Source organism: Pan paniscus, chromosome 15, assembly GCF_029289425.2.
Source record: "Pan paniscus chromosome 15, NHGRI_mPanPan1-v2.0_pri, whole genome shotgun sequence".
NCBI classification, from domain to species: domain Eukaryota; kingdom Metazoa; phylum Chordata; class Mammalia; order Primates; family Hominidae; genus Pan; species Pan paniscus.
This window is the reverse complement of record NC_073264.2, coordinates 52,518,855-52,535,571: the sequence shown is the minus strand read 5'-3', so window position 1 is coordinate 52,535,571 and position 16,717 is coordinate 52,518,855. Positions and strand designations below refer to the sequence as shown.

At 40.7% G+C, this 16,717-nt stretch overlaps 1 protein-coding gene and 1 long non-coding RNA gene across 2 annotated transcripts in view; one reads left to right on the top strand and one right to left on the bottom strand.

The window, feature by feature from the left end:
- Positions 1 to 16,717, bottom strand: part of FRMD6 (FERM domain containing 6) — a 366,574-nt gene that overhangs the window by 333,346 nt on the left and 16,511 nt on the right. Inside the window, exon 2 of the mRNA XM_063596208.1 lies at positions 6,770 to 6,909. The gene's annotated coding sequence lies outside the window, so the exon portion shown is untranslated. The remainder of the gene's footprint in view (positions 1 to 6,769; positions 6,910 to 16,717) is intronic.
- Positions 3,536 to 8,733, top strand: LOC130540781 (uncharacterized). The gene is made up of 3 exons (XR_010109806.1): positions 3,536 to 3,720; positions 6,030 to 6,111; positions 6,746 to 8,733. It is a non-coding gene; the product is annotated as an uncharacterized LOC130540781 (long non-coding RNA).

Sequence of the window (16,717 nt, the reverse complement as noted above, 5' to 3'; positions counted from 1 at the left end):
AGAGGGCTTGGCTAGGAGCAGTGAGCACTTTGCTGAGTTTAGGGTGTGCCGATGTGGGGTGGGGACAGTAAGTGTGTGGGAAACAGAACTGGAGCATCAGGCTGGGGCCCGATCCTGGAGAGACTTAGAGGCCATTCCAGGGAGGTTGGGCTTTATTCTGTACACACTGGCAATCTGCTGACATGTTTTGAGCCAAGGAGTGAGCAGATCTAGGTTTGGGGCACTCTCTTTGGTGATGGTGGATAGGATAATTTGGAGTCGGGAAAACCTGGAGACCAGTGAAAAAATTATGGAATCTATTGTCCCTGGTTGAGACTCTTTTTCCCAATTTTCTAGTTTACCTGCTGTCTTCAGAGAGGATTATTAGCATATCAGGGTGTAATTTTTTGAATGAAAGTAGGAAATTAGGTTTATCATTATTTCTTTGTTCCAAAAGCCTGGTTGTTAGAGACTTCTTTTTAGTGTACTTTTCATAATCTAAGAATTTCTAGTGAGATGGTGAAATATGCAAAAAAAAAAAATGCAATTTGCTCAGCTTATAAATATTGGCTATTTAATTAACATTGTTTGTGACATTGACATATTTTTCTTATATAGATGATGAGAGAAAGTTCTTTGAAAAATTGCATAGCTATTGTTCTTGAGTAAGTTGCTAAGAGCATTTTACCACCAAGAATAGAGCTAAAGAAAATTGGCTTTGCCTTGTCTGAAGAGCATGACTTCTACCTTGGGAACATGTGCACCAAAATGAATACAGCCTCCTCTATGTGTTCATGGGAGGGGATCGTGGTGGGGAGGCGCAGTGATTCTCAGAATGGCCCGTGTAATTTAAACCTAAGTACCAATATCTCTATGTCAGAAGCAAGGAAATAGACCAAAGCATTAAATGACTAGTTTCAAAATATGCACTTAACCAGCTCTAATGCTGAGAGGAAAATCTTCACTTTTATAATTTTTTTGTATATCCAAGTAAATATGTATAACGACTGTCTCCTAAGACATTTCCCCCTTTTGGTTCTAGAGACAAAAAAAATTGTTGTCTATGTTTCTAAACTTTTTTTCAAGGACTTCACACTTTTAAATTTAAGTTGAATACCCCTTATCTGAAATGCTTGGGACCAGAAGTGTTTCAGATTTTGGATACTTTTGGGTTTTCGAATATTTGACTATATATACTGAGATATATCAGGGATGGGACCCAAGTCTGAACAAAAAATTCATTTATGTTTCATATACACCTTATAAACATTGCCTAAAGATAATTTTATAAATATTTTAAATAATCTTAAGCACAAAACAAAGTTTTGACTGTGTTTTGACTGCAACTCATCACACGAGGTGAGGTGTGGAATTTTCTACTTGTGGCACCATGTCAGTGCTCAAAACATTCAGATTTTGGAGGATTTTAGATTTTGGAGTTTGGGATTACAGGTGTTCAACCTTTGTATCAAACACAACCAATTTATTAACAAAGCAGGTACAAAGTACAACACACTTATGCCCCTAACTTTTGAAGAAAAGCAAAAAAGATTAGTAGGTAAAAGTTGTTTTTCTCTTCCACAAATCATCTTTGCTACTCACACACACATATACTTTGCAAGTGTTTCCAAATTTCTGAAAACTTCACATCTCTCGTCTCAAGCTCTAGGTATGTACCTGCCTACCATAGTGTGGTGTCAAAGGGAAGGTGTCTGAGCAAACTTATTGATCTTAACCTTTTCTTCTCCACCTATGGCAGAAGCCACAAATACCTTATGTAAAGGGCTTGCAGCTGTGCCCTGTGAAGGAGCACTCCCTCCAGACTGGGCATGCGTCCTGGCCTCTGTTTGGAATGCTCTCTTTCTGCCTCAGTTTCCTTCCTGATGTATATATATAGACTCAGCCTCTCTGCCCAAGTCTTCTATGATGACAGCTCACTGGGCAGGCAGCGTGGATCTATGTTCCAGTCTCCTCTTGCAGATCAGATACCACCTCTGAGATCCTTCTCTGCTCCTCACTGACCAAACTCAAGGAACAGATCTTCCCTGCCCAGGTCTCCAGGACCCCAACCTACCCACTTCTAGGAGAGAATTCACACAGGGTAAGTTAAGAACACTTATAGCAAGGGATAAATCCTCCCTGGCCCTCGCATGGTGTGCCTTAACATTTAGCCTTAACCACAGGGATACAGAATAGCCCCTTCTGCACAACTGAACTGGAAAATTGGATCCACATATAAAAAAGGAGGTTGTTCTGGCTAACTGATTAGTAAGGCCCCTGTAGCTCGTCCAGTTACATATATTCATGTCCAACTTGTCACACTGTCTGGCTGACTAATTTGGCCTACAGACTCCCCAAACATGAGATTCTAATGACTCACCTAAAGTTTTAATATTCAGAAAACTGGGCCTTCTCCTTGGAAAGTTGTTCCGATGAGCAGGAATGTTAATCTGTGAGTGTAAGTACTGCCTTCACCTCTGGACGTGTCTGTGTGGTATGTGCCAAAGAGACAGAACTCAGCACAGATGGTGACTCCTGAATCATTAACTGCAGGCAGCTGCGTTCCGTGGCTGTACAGCTCCGTGGCAGCACAGGCACCAGGAGCCCACAGATTATCACGATAAACAGTACAAGACCTCTTGCAGGTCATAGGCCATGGAGCACATGTTTAACTTCTTTGGGGAAAAAAATAATTCGCTGGCAAAAAAAAAAACCCAGAATATTTGCCAAACACCTCATTTCCTGCTCTATAACCAGATGGTTATGAATCATGTGAAATATCCCTTCCACCTCCATGAACAAATATTCGTGTTATTTACAAACTAGTAGTACATTTGTGACTGCACATACATGCCTAACAAATTTCTAGGCCGTGGAATGTATTTCTCAAGTATATGGGAAAATCTATAACATGAAAATCTTTATCTTCCCAGGCTTTCTGAATAATGTGTATTAAACAGTTGTTGACGACCTAACAAAAATTACTGGGTCTTGGAGTGTGAGACAGATCACTATTTTGGAGAAAGGATGTTATATGAAGCAGGAACTACATTTTTTCACTGTGGTTTCACCCTTTTATTTAGAAACAACAATAAACATTTTTGTTACGGCTTTGAAAAGAGAAAATAAATCCCTTTTTGTTATGGCTTTGAAAAGAGAAAATACATGCCTTTTTGGAAGAGAGAAAGAGAAAAGGCAGGAAGGAAGGGAAAGAAGGAAGGGGAGATTGGATGGATTCTTTGCTAGCCAAGGTGCCTAAGAGCTAGAAACAAAAGTAGGAAATACAAACACTGTAGCTTTCTGCACCACAGCTGCCTCCCCTCGCAACAAAGAGCAGGCCCTCGGCCTCCGAGCCTGGGAGAGGGAGCATCACCCTTAGGCACAATCTAGCCCAGAAGGGCCTGGCGCTGTCCTTTTTGGCCTCCTGACAAGAATGTTCACTTACAGATCCCAAGTTATCCTAAGTCCATCTGGCGTGTTCTGAGGATCAAAAACAAATGTGTGGAGCCTCTCCTCCCTCGCACCCGCCTGCACTCTCAGGCTCTGACCTGCTTTCAGGAGCACTCAGGGTGAAGCCCAGACTTGTCCCACAGGGGATTCTCTGGGAGGGAGGCTGGGAGCACATGGCATGCAGTGCCTCTGCCTCCTTAGCCACCCTAAGAGGTGGAAGGAAGCAGCCCAGCAGTGCCCCTCAGAGTCAAAGACAGCGTGGCTCGCTCTCACAAGCCCTTCAGCTTGCTGGTCAGTAGTGAGATTTTTTGTTCCTTTCTTATTAGAGTCACAGAGAGTCAGAAGGGAACTCAGAGATGATTTTACAAAGGGAAGAATATTAAGGCTTAGCGAGGTCAGACTACTCACACAGGTCATGGCAAATTAGCGGAAGAGTTGGGATTTCATTTTTAGTGTTTTGCCATCCTATGGATGGGTTTAAATCAGAGGTAATAACTTTGATCCAGCTATTCTTCAAGAGAAAATAAAGCCAGGGCTTTGGGAACAGTAGGAGGTGGGGATGAGGGGAAGGGCAACATCAGGCAGCATTTATGTGACCAAACAGACACCTTTTTGACACAGGTTGGACATGTCAGATAAAATAATCTGCCATCTGCACCAACTTGCTTGACCTGAACGACAAGTTCAAATGCCAAGGTGACTAGAGAAGAGGGAGAGTACAGGAAGCAAGGGAGGGGGAGAGGCTTCTCCTCTTTCTCAGGACAGGAGTCTGGCACCTCATCTTTTTAAGAACAATAGAGCCCCTGTGTAAGCCCCATGTCCCTCAGGAAAGGAGGATCCCAGGAGGTCCCATCCTCTGCAGCCTGCAGCGCCTCTTCCTCATTTCCTCATTGACTCCTGATTCTGGGGGTCCTAGGTGGGCAGGGCTTAGACGTCCAGTTGCATCAACTGTCCCTGCATCCTATCCCTGATTTTACTTCACTACAGGAAGTAGCCAGAGTGCAACAGCAGGCTCTCTGTGTCTGGATTTTATGACAAAAGAGGATTTATAAACAGAACTTGAGGGCCTTCCTGAGAAAGAGAAATTGGCCTCTCTTCAGTCAGGAGCCAGGGAATTATTTGCACGCCAAGCAAATAGCTCCCAAGCTAACAATAAATGGCTCTGGGACTGTGTCATTCATTGACCCTGGGAATTCACCCAAGGCACCTCTGAAATTTGAAAATAGCTGTTAATTACATTAAATCGTGAGAATTACAGATTTTTCCAAAAGGGATGACTATTAGAAATGTGAGGTGTCAACGGAGGTTTGATGAATAGGCACCACCAGTTTGTTTTCTTCCTATAATCCAAGCCTCTGAAAATGACCTGAGAATTCACACATACGATCTGAGAGTCAGAATTGGCCAATACTGTAGAAAGTGAAGGTAAAACATGTATTCTTCCCACCTCCCTTTAACAGAGTATGTACTACATTAGTCTGGTGTTTGGAACACCTACTGTAGGTTATTCCTTTGGACTTATGCGTTTTTGTACCTAAGAAACTTCTTTCAAAATAAAAATACTCTTGCCAGGGGCAACATATCAGGCTGTTGTAGACTGAATTGTGTCCCCCTAAAATTCATGGAAGTCCTAACCCCCAGTAGCTCCGAATGTGACTGTATCTGAAGACAGGGTCTTTATAGAGGTAATTAGGTTAAAATGAGGTCACTGGGATGGGCCCTAATCCAATATGATTGGTCTCCTTATAAGAGGAAATTGAGACACAGACCTGTTCACAGGGAAGACCGTGTGAAGACACTGGAAGAAGACAGCCATCCACAAAGCAAGGACAGGAGCCTTGGAGGAGAACAATCCTGGGGACTCCTTGATCTTAGACTTCTAGCCTCCAGGATTATTAGAAAATAAATTTCTGTTATTTAAGCTGCCCAGTCTGTGGTACCTTGTTATGGCAGCCCTAGCAAAGTAATTCACAGGCTATTTACACTTGAACATGAATTATTGATAGTAGGAAAAAAAAATGAGCCCTGTAACTTTCCTAGTCTTGAGGAATAGAGACTACAAACAAATCAAGTCTTCTGTGGGAATGCTGGGCCATGGGCTTTGGAATCACCACCAGTGATGGAACCCGAAGTAAGCTACTAAACCTCGACAGGCTCATTCATGAATCACCACCAGTGATGGAACCCCAAGTAAGCTACTAAACCTCAACAGGCTCATCCATGATGTGGGGATTATCATAATATCGACCTTATAAAGCTGCTAGGATTAAACAAAATACATGGAAAGTGTACAGTGCCTAAGACATAGTGAGCACTCCATAAATTGTAGTTATGATAATAGTGAGGGGCTAGGAGAGGAGGCTCTGAGAAAAGAGGACTAGGTAGAAGACAGAGGGGAAAGTCATAAAAACAATGGTGGTCTGCAGAGTTGGGAGCCCTGGATTTTAGCTCCAGCCCTGCACTGATTAGATAATTTTGAGAAGTCACTTTGCCACCCTGATCCTCAGTTTCCTCATCTATACAATGAAAAGGCTAGACTATATACAAAAGACAAAAGGTGAAGAGGAAGCTAAAAACACCTCTTTTTTTTTTTTCTCAAGGTGGTCCTGAAAGGAGGAGGTGCTTTGCTTCTCTTTTTCACAGATGTCAATTACGGATCAACTTCTGAGTCACATAGAAGAGGTAAACACAAGTTTCTTCACTCGCTTTCTTTTTCTTCCACCAAATATCCATCCCTGTAATTGCTACCATGATTGATAAGGGGAACATTTTCCAGGACCACCCTTAGCCATGATCTCAGGCCTCTGGAGTGGCCCCTTCCACCCTTCTCCAGTGATCTTCCTTGGAGTGTCCCCTCCAAACCTTCCCATATCCAGGAAACCTAGATTTCCACACCCCAGGGGAACATCTCACTGGATGCCAGGAGAGCAGAAAAGCATAGATGGGTTGGACCTCACGTTACTCTGAAGGAATATCCTGAGATTTACTCTAGAAATATATTCTCTGCCACTTCAGAACTTAAGAGTCTTCATCACAAAAATTATTACATTTATTAGGTGATAATTGATGAGGCTTTGGACAGAGCATGCATTCCTTCAAGCAATCAGCTCTGTGCTTACTTGCTGCCAAGACACTGTGCTAAGTGCTAGGCTGGACAGTTTTTTCCTGGGGGGAAATTCATAGACTATTAGATAGTTAAAAAGAAAAAAAAATCCATCATTTTACCATGCACTTCACATCGAATGAGCCATGGCATATTTCTGTTAAATATTGATATAAACCGTCATGGAAATAATTAAACATCTTCACTTTCCAGCACCATCAATTGGCCATTTCTCACCTGATCACTGAGGATATAAAGTGCTTTTCCAGACTCCAGGACTCGGTTCATTGCTAGTATCAGGACGCCTCTCATGTATGGGAAGCCAGAAACATCCCAGGAGCCTCACTGACTGCTTGGGCACAGCCCTCTGAGCAGACCTATGAAGAAACAGAAGGATTTGTGCCTTTTAGGTATCTCTGGTCAAAACAAGTATTTGAAGTTCTGATTCTGCTATTATCTGGCACCTCCACTTGGCCCATTGCTGGAAATATTAGGACTAGAAAACATCAAGATCAGGCACTGAACAGGCAAATCTCCACTGAGTGGTTCTGATGTGGAAATAGCTGATGAAGACTGGTTATGGTTATAAAATGGAACACAGTTTTCTAATTACATAGTGTGTGGGTCTCGTGTGTGTGTGTGTGCATGCATGTATGTGCATGTGTGTGTTCGTGTGTGTGTGTGTGCATGTATATCTAAGGTGCTTCACATTTAGCTCTCAGCTCTCAGAATGAGCCCACATTCTGAGGTAAATCTATGTGTTTGATACCAACCAATTTGAGAGAAATATCTGGTGTCATTTGTTTTTCTAGATTCATTTTTATATCTCCAAGACAGAGACACAACAAAGCTTTACTTAGGGCCAACTTATTCTAAAGTTTTACTGGTATCTAGAAGTAGACACCCATGTCTCTTCCACTTCCTTATTTGAATAAAATTAAGTGGGTCTAGTCCTTACCTTAATTCTCTCTTAAAAATGCTCAAGAAAACCAATTTCAATAGCTGGGCCTAAAACAATATTACAAAACTTGGGTGCTAGGATTATAACAAGGATTTTTCCAACCAGCAAGAAACAAAACAAGACTTTCAAACAGTTTTATTATTTTTTATCTTTTTAAAAATTGTATTGGGGTAAAATACACGTAGCATAAAATTTACCATCTTAACCATTTTTAGGCCTACAGTTCAGTGGTACTAAGTACATTCCTATGGTTATACGGCCACTACCACTATCCATCTCCAGAATCTTTTCATCTTCCCAAACTGAAATTCTGCCTCCATTAAACAATAAACTCCCCAGTCTCATCTTTCCCCAGGCCCTGGAAACCACCATTCTATTTTCTGTCTTTATAAATTTCACTACTCTAGACATTTCATATAAAGAGAATCATATAATATGTGTTCTTTTGTGGCTGGCTTATTTCGCAGAGCATAATGTCTTCAAGCTTCATCCATGTCAGAATTACCTTTGTTTTGAGGGTGAATAATATTTCATCATATGTAGATGCCACATATTGTTTATTCACTCATCCCTCAATGGACGCTTGGGTTGCATCCACGTTTTGGCTACTGTGAAAAATGCTGCTATGAATATGGGCGTACAAACATCTCTTTGAGACCCTGCTTTCAATTCTTTGGGTATATACCCAAAAGGTGAATTGGTGGATCATACAGTATTTCTACCTTTAATTTTTTGAGGACTCACCATAGGGTTTTCCATAGCAGTTACATCATTTTACAATCCTACCAATAAATGGTACACAAAGGTTCCAATTTTTTCACATCCTTGCCAACACTTGTTATTTTATGTTTTTAGGCTAGCCATCCTAATGGGCATGAGGCCTTCCAAACAGTTTTATGATCGACTAAGTTAACCAAGTAAACCAGATCAATGATGGGCCATAACATCAATGACCAAAAGAAAAGGGGATGGAAGACACTCAGAAAGTTCCACCCCAGCCCTTACAACATTGTTTGAATGGAGAGTAGAAGGGGACGAGCTCCCATTTCACAAGGTAAAGTTTATAGATTACCTAGATGTCTTTCATTGCCACTTGTTCTAGGTCACACACACAAAACCTAACTCAGCAGTCTCAAGTATATCAGGAGGAAAATGATGCAAGTCTCAGTGAGAGAGAGAGAAATAGTGAGAGAAAGAGTGAAAAGGAGGAGGAGGAAAAGGAGAAAAGGAAGGAAGAGAGGGAATAGGAAAGGAAAGGCAAGGAAAGCTTTCACGTAGCAAATGAAACAGAATGAAAAGACAAACTACAGAATAGGAGAAAATATTTGCAAACCATATATCTGATAAGGGATTACTGTAATATCCAAAGTGTATAAGGAATTTCTACAACTGAATAGCAAAAAATAAAATAAAATAATAACAAATAACCCTACTAAAAATGGGCAAAAGACTTGAATAGACATTCTCCAAAGAAGACATGCAAATGGTCAACAGTTATATAAAAAGATGCTTGACCAGGCGCAGTGGCTCGTGCCTGTAATCCCAGCACTTTGGGAGGCCGAGGTGGGTGGATCAACTGAGGTCAGGAGTTCGAGACCAGGCTGGCCAACGTGGTGAAACCCCATCTCTACTAAAAATACAAAAATTAGCCGGGCGTGGTGGCAGGCATCTGTAGTCCCATTTACTCAGGAGGCTGAAGCGAGAGAATCACTAGAATCTGGGAGGTGGAGGTTGCAGTGGGCCAAGATCGTGCCACTGCACTCCAGCCTGGGCAACAAGAGCAAGACTCCATCTCAAAAAACAAACAAGCAAACAAAAGATGCTCAACATCATTAATCATGAGGGATATGGAAATCAAAACCGCAATGAGACATCACCTCATTAGAGTGTTAGGATGTCTATTAGAGAAAAGAAGATAACACACGCTGGTGAGAATGTAAAGAAACTGGAATTCTTCTGCATTGTTGGTAGGAGTGTAAGTGGTACAACCACTAGGGAAAGCAGAAAGAAGGGTCCTTAAAAAATTGAAAATAGAACTACCATATGTTTTAGCAATCCCACTTCTGGGTATATACCCAAAAGAATTGAAAGTAGGATCTCAAAGAGATATTTGTACTCCCACGTTCCTTGCAGCATTATTCACAGTAGCCAAAAGGTGGAAGCAACACAGGTGTCCATTGATAGATGAATGGATAAAGAAAATGTGGTATATATATATTATGGAATATTATTCAGCCTTTAAAAAGAATGAACTCCTGCAATATGCAACAACATAGATGAACCTAGAGAAACATTATGCTAAGTGAAATACTGTATAATTTAACTTACACTTGATATTTAAAAGAACTGCTATGGTCCGATTATTTGTTCCCTTCAAAACTCATGTTGAAACTTAATCCCCAATACGGCAGTATTGAGAGATTGATTCCTTAAGAGGTGACTGAGTCATGAGGGCCCTGCCCTTATGAATGTATTAATTCATTCATGTATTAATAGGTTATCATGGGGGTGAGACTGGTGGCTTTATAAGAAGAGAGGCCTGAGCTAGCACACTCAGCCCCCTCACCATGTAATACCCTGCACTACCTCTGCAGAAGAGTCCTTGCCAGCAACAAGGCCCTCACCAGATGTAGCCCCTTGACCTTGGACTTCTTGGCCTGCGTAACTATAAGAAATACATTCCTTTCCTTTATGAATTACCCAGTTTCAGGTATTCTAAGTAACAGAAAATGAACTAAGACAATAGACAAGCTGACGAAAGCAGAGGGTAGGATGTTGGTTGCCAGGGATTGAAGGGAGGAGAAAATGGGGAGTTGCTATTCAACGGGTATAAGGTTTCAGTGATGCAAGATGAGCATGTTCTAGAGAGCTGCTGAACAACATTGTGCCTTTAGTTAACAGTACTGTATTGTAGACTTAAAACTTTGTTAGGAGGCTAGATCTCATGTTCAATGTTCTCACTACAAGAAAAAAAAAGAAAGAAAAAGGAAATGTAGTATTTGTTAAGTTCTATTGAATAAAAGCGTGTGCATATGGATGAACTTGGCTGACCTGACAATAAAAGTCCTAACATAGAACTTCTTTGAAGATTGAACATATAATAGTGGTCCTAATTCTCCATAGTGAATGGTCTTTTTCAAAAAGAATACGTGATCAAAAACTTTCCACAGGCAGAGATGACTTAAAGCTACTTCACAAATCTTACTTATATACTGTATACAGTATTACATTTTATACTGTAATGAGTTGTGAGGGATATGTATTACTTTAAAATCTTGACTACACAGATTATTTAAATGCTTACAAATGAAAAGGCTCATGAGATAGAGCTTTATAATATTTTTAGATTAAATAAAGTTTTTCTGAAGCTAGAGGTTTCAAATTTGCAGCTACATTTCTTGTGAGAAAACTAAAATAGAATACGTCCAAAACAGCTTGTCCATAGAATAGTTAAAATAATCCTTCCTGTTTTGCAGAATTAAGAATACATTCAATGAGTGGAAGGAAAATGCTAAGTTTCTGAAGACAGACTAGCTAAAACTACTAGTTAATATTTATTGCTCATTTATTATGCGCATTTGCTCTTTCCAATAATTCCTAAGGTGGTTCCTATTATTTTCTTCATTTTATAAATCTGGACAATCAAGTGATATTAAACAACTTGACTAAGGTCATTGGATTAGTAAATGCAGAAGATCACTAAGAACCGAAGCAGTCTGACACCAGTGCCTATTCTTACAACTATTACATTGCACTATCTCTCTACAGATTAAAAAGGAAAACATCTCATCTTCAATTGCCTGATGAAATGACCAGTGATTCCTCTGCTTTGGAGTAAACAAAGTATATTACAACAAATCTCCTCCACTTTTTCCTTCCTTTGCAGGATTTCTGAAACTTGTCTTCTTGTCAGCTGCTAGCATAAGAGGAACCAGAAGCCTACTGCCCATTTGATTTTTTCCTTAGCAGGGAGAAACAGACTTAGCCCCAGTTTCTAAAATCTATGGTCTCTTTCACACAGCGAGGAGGATGCAGCACATGCAGAGGCTTCATAAATCTGATGAGTGCTGAAAAGAACCATGCCCTCCAGCAAGGGGGAGCCAGGAAACATTCTACAGGAAAGTCTGGAGTTTTGACACCTGTTGAGAGACACACCACCCACTAAAGAAAAAAAGGGCGCAGAGCTCTTCTACCCTTAGACAATATGTGTTGGGAAGAATTAACCAGGTAAGTATGAACGCAGCACATATAATCTCATCTCTTCTTTCATCTGTATCAGTCATTCTTTGAAGATGAGCTAATGTCCCAGTTGTTCCTCCGACTTGGCTAACCATCTTTTGGTCATTTTTCAACAATTTAGCATTGTGTAATGGACAAGAGAGGAAGTCACACTTCAATCCATCACAGATTATGACATCTGGTAAAGAATAACAATGGTAGGAAGATAAACAAGCTCTGTCAGAGCTAGCGTTTGTCTTCTTGACTGCAAATGCTTGATGAGTATGTGTCAAAAAGGAAGAACGAGAAGGGAGAGAAGGAGGAGGAGGAAGAAAAGGAGGAATGAAATAATTAAAACTTTTCCTACTAGAAAACTGCCATTTGATGCTCATCTGAGCTTCAGACCCCTCCTTGTTCTCAACCTAATTATGCCTTAGGTGGGGGAGAATTATATTGATCTGGCATCAACATAGTACTGTCAATTTGCTGCCAGTTTCTCTTGATTGTGCACTTAAGATCAGGAGTGAGAGTGATTTTATGCTTCCATTGTCTACAGCCACATACAAACCATCCTAAAACATAGTGGCTTAAAATAACAACAATCATTTATTTGCTCACAGTTCTGCAGTTTGGTCAAGGTTCAGCAGGGACAGTTTGTCTCTGTTCCATATAGTATCAGCTGAGGCAGCTCAACTGAGGATGGAGGATGAACTTTCAAGATTGTTTCCTTGCAAGACTGGCAAGCTTGTATTGTCAGCCGGACCTCAACTAGGACTGTTGGCCAGGGACCGCTCTCCTCCTCCACACAGATCCATCTATGTGGCTGTTTGGGTTTTCTGACAAGATGGCCGCAAGTTCCCAAGAGCAAATATTCCAAGAAAACAAGCCTCAATATGAAATCACTTATCAAGCCTCTCCTTGCATCATACTTGCCAAATGTCCCATTGGCCAAAGATGGCTCCATGATCAAGCCCAGAGTCCATGTGAGAGGGGACTACACAAGGGTAAGAACTCCAACAGCTGTGGTTCACTGGGGGTCACCAAACTAAGAGTTTACCACAGAGTGTGGTAACTTTCGTCTCTCCCCATTAGTAGAGAAAAATTGAAAATTGGTATTATTTGCCCACTCCCCCAATTTTTTAAGTCAGAAACTTAATACCAATGTTTCCTAATTTTTAAGTTGGCTTAAGAAAATTGGGGCCAGGTGTGGTGGCTCACGCCTGTAATCCCAGCACTTTGGGAGGACGAGGCAGGCAGATCACGAGGTCAGGAGATCGAGACCACCCTGGCTAACACAGTGAGACCCCGTCTCTACTAAAAATACAAAAAAAAATTAGCCGGGTGTGGTGGCGGGCGCCTGTAGTCCCAGCTACTCAGGAGGCTGAGGCAGGAGAATGGCGTGAACCTGGGAGGCAGAGCTTGCAGTGAGTCGAGATCGCGCCACTGCACTCCAGCCTGGGCGACAGAGCGAGACTCTGTCTCAAAAAAAAAAAAAAAGAAAGAAAATTGTAGGGAGGAAAAAAAGCTGTATGAGAGGGAAAAAATGTTATGGGTAAATAAAGTCAGGAAAATAGAAGTTCTTATCAAAAACAACCATAACTATCCTGGAACCACAGGGCAGCAAGGGGTGCACATGTGATAGGGGAATGCTTATGTCACAGATGAAAATTATGGCATGCTGGGTGACAAAAAACATAGACATATGGCACACCTAAACATTACAAGGAGTGGAAATGTTACAAGCTAGTAAGGTTCATGAAGAAATAATAAAGACTTTTTCCAGGTAAAGTCAGAAAAACAAAAGCCAGAAAATAATTTGCTTTTATAAGCAGCATTTCAGTTGGACTTTCAAAAGGTTTGTTAATTTAAATGACATTTTAAGTGCTTTTATCAATGATGAGATTGTTAAAATGGTGAGATAACTAATACTTTGAAGGACTGGATTAGAATTCAAATTAACTGAACAAATAGAAGTTGACAAGGATGTAAGGGACACAAATGTTTTCTAAGCTGTGATCACATTCCAAGCCCATATTAAGACCTGCATATATATTAGTTATCACAGAAACTTAAGGCACAGAGAGTTAAATCACTTTCTCAACGTACCATTGTTTGCCAGTGTGGGAGACAGGATTTGTAGCCAGATTTGTCTGCTTGTTTTGATCGATTTGTTAGATCCGAAATTTCTGCAAACTGAATCATTCATTTTTTTCATTGACTCTTTAAAACCAGAAAATATATTTTCAAGGGAAAAAAAATACTGATCAAAGATGCAACAAAGACATCACATGTAAGAATTCTGAAAGCTCTTCTAATCCTCAAACTGAATTGAAACACGTTTAATGAAATGATAACTCTCAAAATAATTAACCAAATCAAATACTGAAACTTCAAATGCCAAATTATGAACATGTTTTCCTGTGGCTAGATATATGTGAGCAAGTATTTTTAAAAGCAACAGCTGCTTCTTTCTTTATTCCAAGTAATTCCTTTTAAATTCCCCAAAAGTTATAAAGACAGACCAAATCTTGGTACTTAAAACTTTGAAACAGTTTGTGCTGTAAAGATTTTTTTAATCTTATCTGCTTGCCTGCTATGAGTATCTTCCCAGTTGTTTATTAACTAAGGATTTTCCTTTTCTTAGGCCAAGAGTATTAATAAGGGGCATTTAATTGATCCATTTCCTTGGTATCCTTTGTGAGCTCTTGATGCTAGTGGAAAACATACTCATTTTTATGTATGTTCCTTCTTAGAACTAAAAAGCGTATATATTAGGATTGTTCATTACAATAGTAGCAACAGTAGCTCTATCAGATACTGTCAGAAGCCCCGGCTTCCTAATTTATTGTTTTTTGTCTTTTGCTTTTTTTTTCAAAGTTGGCATTTCTTCGCCACGGGGAAAATGACTTGATCCTTTAGTGCTGCAGCATAGACACCGAGCACACCCCGGGGGTGTGGAAGCGGGAGGCAAGCATGTGAGATGGGGGCGGGGGAAGTCCTTTACATTCAGCTTTTCTCAGAGCTCTGTTAGAATTCATGTCTCCTTTTTGACTCAGTAACTTCGGCAAGTAGCAGAAAGTTTGGAAAGTGTCCAGAAAACAGTTGTGAAAAGTATTAAAAGGCCAAGGAAATAGGTCATATGAGAAACCTAAAGGAACCTAAAGGTTAGTCATTCCATAAAAGAGAAGCCTATGGTGGGATTGAAGATCTGTCTTCACATCTGGGTAGAGCTATTATAAGAGTGATGGTGGCCCCCCGTGATGGGGACTGAGGCTCAAAATGAGGACATCTATAAGGGCTATAAGACCCTAGGACTGGTTGTCAAGCAGGGGAGCTGATTTTTAAAAATAGGCCAGAAGTATCTTTGCTTCATGTTGCCTAAGGATAGATTTATACTCAACTATTCACAAAAGACTGGCCCCATTTCGGGGACATTAATTATTCACATAGTCCAGTGAGATGCAGAGACTAGGCCAGAAGGGTAAAATTCACCTGGCTCCAGTTTCCCTTGTTATTTTGTGTTCAGGAGATTCTTCTGGTGCAACACTCTATTTGCTGATGGTAGTGTGCTCTCAGTAGATCACCCAGGGTCCTGGAAGGAATTCAGGTTTGGGATTCAAGCAGACCTAGGTTGATACTCCATCTCTGCCACTTTGTCAGTTGCTAGGTTCTTAATTCTGCTTTTCAGAGCTCTATTTTCTTAATCATTAAGTGAAGATAATAATACACACTTACGTTTTAAAAATGTTATGAAGATCAAGTGAGACAAGATAATGTAAAACGCCTTGTCTGCAGTAGGTGGTTACTAAGTCTTGCTTCCTCTCCCTTTCTGTGACTGGGCAGGATTGTAGGAAAGGGAAGAGTGGAAGAGTATTTAGATGAAGCTTAAATAGGGACCACATATATTTTATAGCTGAATTTCAATTTTTTGAATGCCAACAATGTGTAAAAATGACCCTCAAGTCAACTAATCATCAAGTGATAGCTCCAGGAGGCTCAGATCCCTTTTGATTGCACTCCAAGATATATTGCATTTCTCAAGTGCTTTCTGAGTGCCAGGTTCTTCGCTGGCACTTTACATCCTCACCCAACAGCTACGTGTTATTGTCCCTATTTTATAAATGAGGAAACTGAGGCACGGAAAGATCATGTACTTGCTAATTGGGACACATGGCAACCAAGTTCTGGAGCTAGAACTGGAACGCAGGTTTATTCCGTTTCCAACACCTGAGATGGTGAAAAAGAAGAGAGGAAATAATAGGTCTCACTCATACGTAGAGTCCTCGGGGGATAAAGCCAGACTTAGAATTTAAAGCTACCAAGTTCAGAGCAACTGGGGAGCCACTTTGTCAGGCCCTGGCACCTGAAATCTGTTACATTTCTAAATGCCATTAAAAAAGATGTTCCCAGGAGTCAGGCAGAGCAACCTGCTTGAAATCCACCTAATAGGTGTATTACAAGAAAGATAGAGGACTGTTTACTTCCTCTGACCTGATCTCTTTATATCTTAAGTGGATTTCTGAGGGTACAGTAAAAGCTCTCTCTGCTTCTGACACAAGTAAGCCTTGAGTGTCACTTGATTTATGCGTCTTCCCAGCTTGTGCCAGCATGCCTCTACCTACAAATAGCTTTCCATTCACCTAAGGCATACAAGTAGGAACAGAGCATTCTGACTCACCAGCAGGCAGTTCCAACCTGGTGCTACTTGCCTTTCTTCACCCAGTCACCAAGTTAATGGGTTGTATTAACAGTGATATTTATAGACAACAAATGAACCCCAAAGCAGCAGTGGTGCCCTTCCCATTTAAAAAGGGCCTATTCATCATGGCTCTCCCACATGCAGTACTGCTATTTCCTTGTGTCCCTTCTCTCAAAGTGATTGCCGGATAGTGCAAATGTTTCATTTCCTTTCACGTAAGAATTTTTTGGCTACAATGATTGAGATGAAAGAGTAATAAAAGAACGTAGATGATGTTGTTCCTGCTGTTTTGTATTCTGGTTATTTT